Raw genomic sequence first — 7,057 nt, 5'->3', positions numbered from 1 at the left:
TAGTTAAGGGTTAAATAAGAAATTTTGATTTAATTTTTTTTGGCCTCTGAGAAGTTTATTTGTCTTTACAATATTATTAATTTTAAAATTCTATGAAATAACTAATAAAATTAATTTCTTTTTCCCTGAATTACCAAGTTGTTTTTCACTTGATGTAGCACATGGCTCTTGAATTTATTTATTTATTTATTAAAGATTTCTGTCTCTTCCCCGCCACCGCCTCCCATTTCCCTCCCCCTCCTCTCCCCCAATCAAGTCCCCCTCCCTCCTCAGCTCAAAGAGCAATAAGGGTTCCCTGCCCTGTGGGAAGTTCAAGGACCACCCACCTCCATCCAGGTCTAGTAAGGTGAGCATCCAAACTGCCTATGCTCCCACAAAACCAGTACGTGCAGTAGGATTAAAAACCCATTGCCATTGTTCTTGAGTTCTCAGTAGTCTTCATTGTCCGCTATGTTCAGCAAGTCCGCTTAAAACCATGCTTTTTCAGACCCAGGCCAGCTGGCCTTGGTGAGTTCCCGGTAGAACATCCCCATTGTCTCAGTGTGTGGGTGCACCCCTCACAGTCCTGAGTTCCTTGCTCGTGCTCTCTCTCCTTCTGTTTCTGATTTGTTACCTTGAGATTTCTGTCCGGTGCTCCAATGTGTGTCTCTGTCTCTGTCTCCTTTCATCACCTGATGAAGGTTAATATTCAGGAGGATGCCTATATGTTTTTCTTTGAGTTCACCTTCTTATTTAGCTTCTCTAGGATCACTAATTATAGGCTCAATGTCTTTTATTTATGGCTAGAAACCAAATATGAGTGAGTACATCCCATGTTCTTCTTTTTGGGTCTGGCTTACCTCACTCAGGATAGTGTTTTTTTATTTCCATCCATTTGCATGCAAAATTCAAGAAGTCCTTGTTTTTTTTTTTTTTTTTTTACTGTTGAGTAGTACTCTAATATGTATATATTCAGGGAAATGCAAATCAAGACAACTTTAAGATACCATCTTACACCTGCCAGAATGACTAAAATAAAAAAACAGCAATGATAGCCTTTGCTGGAGAGGTTGTGGAGAAAGGAGTACACTCATCCATTGCTGGTGGGAATGCAATCTTGTGCAACTACTTTGGAAAGCAGTGTGGCAGTTTCTCAGGAAATTCGGGATCAACCTACCCCTGGACCCAGCAATACCACTCTTGGGAAAATACCCAAGAGATGCCCTATCATACTACAGAAGTATATGCTCAACTATGTTCATAGCAGCATTGTTTGTAATAGCCAGAACCTGGAAACAACCTAGATGCCCTTCAACGGCTCTTGAATTTTTTAGGGGAAATTTTGAAAAAAATTGGAGAGTGTAATATCAAGTTCACATTTCAACCTGCCAAGGGTGGGGTTCAGTAGATGGAGAAGACAAACATTAGAGAAAAGTGGGAGGCAAATGTGAGGAACTCACATATTGTTAGGTTTCTCAAGGAAAAATAATCTTAAAAATTGTTCATAAGGACAGAATTTGAGAACACAATGAAGAGCAAAATGTGTTTTTATATGTGTATAATCTGTGCAGAGACTGGAACCTGCTTCTTTTTTATGTTTTTACCTGGCAATAGCAAGGATTGAGAAAGTTCAAAGCCACGGAGTGAGGACATTGTTTAGCTTTCTGGAGAATGTTGTCAAGTTTTTCCTCTTCCCTATTCTCCATTGATTTTATTGGCTTTTAACTAGGAGAGGAATTTCTAATGCTGCAGAGTTTCCCATAGAAATTAGCCTGAGAGAGCAGGAAGTAGGGTCCTTAGATCTTGAAGCAGAACCCACATATTCAAGCAGAGAGAACAGCTCAAGTGAGCAGAGGAAAGGGGGCAAATCAGGAATTCTAACTTTCCATTGAAGTTATCTTCCTTCATAGGAGGAGCATTTTCTGACCTGCCATCTTTCATGAGGCATGGAACTGGCTGAGCATGGATGTAAATACTGGGAACTGCAGCCCAAGCAGCCAGACCAAGACACAATGCTAGCGTTAACTAAAGTGTTATATTGTCACTAGCCAGACAAGTGAGTCATGGAATGAAGGGATAAATGACAAGAAATATTTTTTTCCTGGAGAAGAGAATTGTTGAATCAGCTGAATTTGTCACGGAAAGTGTATATGTCTCTGAGGTAAGTTACCGCTCTGAGAGTCATCAGTTGACAGTATGATTGATGAGTCTATACTCTTGTTTGGAACTAGTTAGTAAATGTGGCGAGAGGGTCTGGATTTTTTTTTTCTTTTTCTTTTTTTAAGCTTAGAGCTGTCAAATAGTGTGGAGGTTTAGGGCAATGAAATCAGAAACAGGCATTCTTCAGCTTGAACTTGCAAGCATAGATCATATGTGATCAGCCTCTCTTATTTACCATTTTATCTCCCGATTAAATCAGAAATGGAGACTTCACAGAGGTAAGGATGATGTTAGTTTTCTACAAATGAGAAGCCTTCTGAATATGCAACATCATCAGCGGATAGAAGATAGAAGTACCATTGGACAAAGGCAACAATTTGTTTTTATGAGAGTCTTTTAAAAGATGAGTGACAGGCAAACCATGACTGTCAAGTCAGTGATTGTGAATATGATCTTAATGGTTTGGACAAGAAATTAGGCTAAAAACGGGCACAGGCTTTTAAATGCTGAGAGATGAGCCTGATGGGCCCGTTTCATATTTAGTAGCTGAACAATGATAAACTAAAAAGGACTCTTCAGTGAGAGCGAAACAATGACTTATAATGATGTCTACAGATTTCTTGAAAGGTATTCATTTTAATTTAAGGTTATCTCTGAACTGAACTCTTGGTCCAACATTTCTATATTTATAAGGAACTGATTAAAATATTCATAGAATACATTTTGAATAATTTTTGGGCTTGACATGCCAGAAATTATGCTTAAAAAGGGACTCAAATTTATAATTTAGGACTAGGAGGAACACTTTTAACTCATTCAAGCTTCTCTGTTTAAAGATGTAGAAATGTGGTATCCTGAGATTGTATAAACCCATATGGTTATTCAAATACCTGTTGTTTATCTAACCTTGGAACTTGTTTTTAACATTTAATAAACTAATAATCCAATTTAAAAATTGCTAAGGAAAAACTCATAAAGAAACAGTAAGTACTACTCTGTATCTTGTATTTTCACTGAAATTCTGTGGTTGAAGAGACACTTCTTGACTTATCATTGGGTTAGTCCCAGTAAACTCATTGAAGGTGGAAATCTTCAAATTTCAAAATGCATTTAACATGTTAAAAATCACCAAACATCCTTGAAAATGCTGTGGTGAAAATGTGATATACCCCTGATATCGAAAGGCTGCTTCCCAATATAGTAGTGTGACAAACAGTATAGAACTATTAATATATGGGACCTTGTAGGAGATGCTTAAGTTAACTGATAGTGTAACTTCAAAAGGGATTTCTTCCAGTTTCTATGACTGTTGCAAGATAGGATCTCTAGTTTGATATCAGGTGAGCACACAAGAAATATCACGAAGAGCCTAGTACCATATTTCTGAACCTCTTGAACTGTGAGCTAAATAAATTCCTTTGCTTCTTAAAGTTAGCCTGCCACAGATACTTCAATTCAGTAATAGAAAAAAATTAACAGAGAAAACCAGGAAACTATAGTGTGTACCATTTATTTATACTCATGGTAATGTTACTGCCTGGGAACTGTGGCTTGATGTTACTTCCCACCACTGCGGGAAAGTATACTAGTACATAATGCTTGCTCAGGAAAAGTTAAATATAGTTTCTACTGAATCTGTATGCATTTTCATGACTTTTTAAGCCAAAAATATTTTAAGTTGAACTATCATAATTTGGAGACTGTCTGTATTAAAGATGCTAGTACTGAGACAAATGAGACTATGTCAAATCTCACCTGGATTCCTGCAACAGCCATGGACTAGATTTCATGCTTTGACTTTTGCTCTATATGTTTGCAACAGACCTAAAGACTTTCTTATAAAATGTAAATCAGAGCATATGACTTCCTGATGTGGGAGTTGTTGTATGCTGTGAACATCTTTTATTGCCATTGGTTAATAAAGAAGCTGCTTTTGACCAATAGCTTAACAGAGTTAAGCCAGGCTGAAAGAGATATATAAACAGAGTAGGTAGAGTCAGAGAGAAGCCATGTAGCCCCTCTAGAGACAGATGCCTCTACTGGAGCACACTGAAACTTTGCTGGTAGGCCACAACCTCGTGGTGATGCACAGATTAATGGAGATGGGTTAGTTTAGGATATAAGATCTAGCTAGAATATGCTTAAGCTGTTGGTCAAACAGTATTGTAAATAATATGGTATGGTTTCTGCGTAATTATTTTGGTCTGGGCAGCCAGGAATGAACAAGCAGCCTCTCCACAACAACTTCCTAATGCTTACACTCCTTAAAATGGCACACAAGCCAATAAATCACACTTCTCTAAACTGAATTTCATCTCTTCTTAAATTCATAGGTTATTGTTCTAGATCCTAATTTCTTAGAATATTACTGTATCTGGAGATGAGAATCTTCAAAAGGAAGTTAAGACAAAATGAGATGATTCAGGTGAGACCTAACTCAACATGACTCTCAACAAGCCTCAAGGATCAGCCCAATTAAGAGTCCTAGAAAAAGTGGAAAGGGAGCCCAAACTGGCCTTCCCCTGTAATCAGATTGGTGAATATGCCAACTATCATCACAGAGCCTTCATACAGCAATTGACAGAATCAGATGCAGAAACCCACAACCAAAGACCAGGCCAAGGTCTGGGATTACAATAGAAGAGAGGGAGGACTGAATGTATGAGCAAGGGAGGCCAAGATCATGATAGAGGGAAATCTATAGAAACAGTTGAACCAAGCTTGTGGAAACTCATGAACTCCAGACTGAGAGCTATGGGTGCTCCTTGGGACAGTGGTGAAGCTTGGCCTATCTGAAGGGATGCTGGCAGTAGTACCAGGATCTATCCCTGGGGCATGAGCTAGTTTGTAGGAACCCATTCCCTATGGTGGGATATCATCATGCTCAGCCTTAATGCGGGCAAGGGGGGATTGGTCCTGCCCAACTTAATGTGCCAGACTTTGTTGACTCCTCATGGGAGCCCTTACCTATTGGGATGAGTGGATAGGGGTAGGCTGGGAGGGAGAGAGGTGGGAAGAAGAGTGGGGGAAAGAACTGTGGATGGAATATAAAATGAATTTAAAAAATAATGTAAAATAAAAAGAAACAAAAAGAATAAAAGGTTTCTAGAAATAAGACAGACCATTGAAGAAGACTGAGGAATAATGTATGTCTATGCATACCGAGTTTTTTTCAACTTTAAGAATATATTTTTAGTTGAAATAACATTACATCACTTTATCCTCCCTTTTTCTTTCTTCTACAATCTTCCAGGTCACTTTCCTCACCCTTCAACATTTCAAGTTGATGAATCTTTATCTATAATTATTACTATAATGCAGTTATATTTAAATATAACTTATTAAGTTTAATGTTGTGGGATAATGCTCTTGTATACTGTAAATATTTGTCACTCATATTAGTTTAGTAATATGTTGATTGGCCAGTAGCCAGGCACAAAGTATAGGTAGGGCAACAAGACTAGGAGAATTTTGGGAAGAGGAAAGACAGAGATGCAGTCACCAGCCAGATGCAGAGGAAGCAAGATGAAAATGTTTTACTGATAAAAGTACGAAGCCATTGAATAAACATAGATGAGAATTCTGAGTGAATTTAAATTGTAAGAGCTAGCTAGTAATAAGCTTGAGCAATAGCCAAACAGTTTATAATTAATATAATCCTCTGTATATTTATTTGGGACTGAATTAGACAGGACAGAAACTTCCATCTACAAATAACACCCAATATGGAACAAGCATTTCCCCATAAAGTCCAAGAAAGTGTTAATAAAAAGGGTTCTAGACCGAGAAGAACAGAGTCAATCACAGCTTCTTGGTAACCTTCTTTTCTCCAGGAGTCTCTGTTTGCTTGAGGTAAGTAGAAGCATGGCTCCTTTAGGAGTGGCTTCCTGATTCATCCTTAGTAGCAAAACCTTCACAGGTCTTTTAGGAGGCTCTGTCACCCAACACTTAAATAGTATTTATGAGCAGCTAGCATCAGGCTTCTTGGTGGTGCTTGGACCTAAAAATTTCACAGAGTTGCAGCAATAAATGTGGTTTTTGCCAGTACCTCCACCATGAAGCTAGACTCTCAAAAAGTTAAGGAATGGGGTGGAGTCAGCTGTCACTGCTGCAGCATTAAGCCTACTCATATCATTTAGTAGATTAAAGATTCGTGTGTTCAGAAAAAGACAAATATATAGTAAAAACAGATTCAGATTAAAAAACCCTTCTAAGCAGTTTCCAGTGTGTTAAAAAAAATATACATAGGCTTGGGAGAGAAAAGGAAAAGGACAGAGAAATGGTATGGGAGGTCCTTCTGTCTATGTGTTGCTTTTATTGGTTAATGAATAAAGAAACTTGCTTTGGCCTATAGCAAGGCAGAACTTTGCTAAACCTTAACTAATTTGAATGCTGGGAGAAAGAAGGAAAAGTCAGGGAGAAGCCATGTAGCCCCACCAGAGACAGTGCTGGAACTTTACCTGGTAAACCACAGCCTTGTGGCAATACACAGGTTAATGGAGATGGGTAATTAAAGATATAAGTTAGCCAGAAATACACTTAAGCTATTGTCTAAATAATATTGCAAATAATATGGTCTCTGTGTGATTATTTTGGGACTGAGCAGCTAGGAACAAAGAAATGTTCTCCTACAACAGAGAAAGTTCTTAGAAAAAAAGAAATAGAGTAGCTTAGTGTGGTGGTACCATGCCTTTAATCCCAGTAATTAGAAGGCAGAGACAGGAGGATCTCTGTGAGTTTGAGACCAATCTCATATACAAAGAAATATCTAAAACAGTCAAAGATACACAGAGAATCCCTACCTCATGAAACCAAAAATAAAAAATAAAAATAAAAGAAACAGAATAAGAAAAAAAAACACATAAAGATGGTCAATACACAGAAAGTCTGGATACTGTATGCCATTGTCTTGTCTTTG

This window comes from Microtus oregoni, unplaced genomic scaffold (genome assembly GCF_018167655.1).
Source record: "Microtus oregoni isolate MIOR12 unplaced genomic scaffold, Mior012 000024F_ref0000369, whole genome shotgun sequence".
Lineage (NCBI taxonomy): Eukaryota > Metazoa > Chordata > Mammalia > Rodentia > Cricetidae > Microtus > Microtus oregoni.
This window is presented reverse-complemented; position numbering follows the sequence as displayed.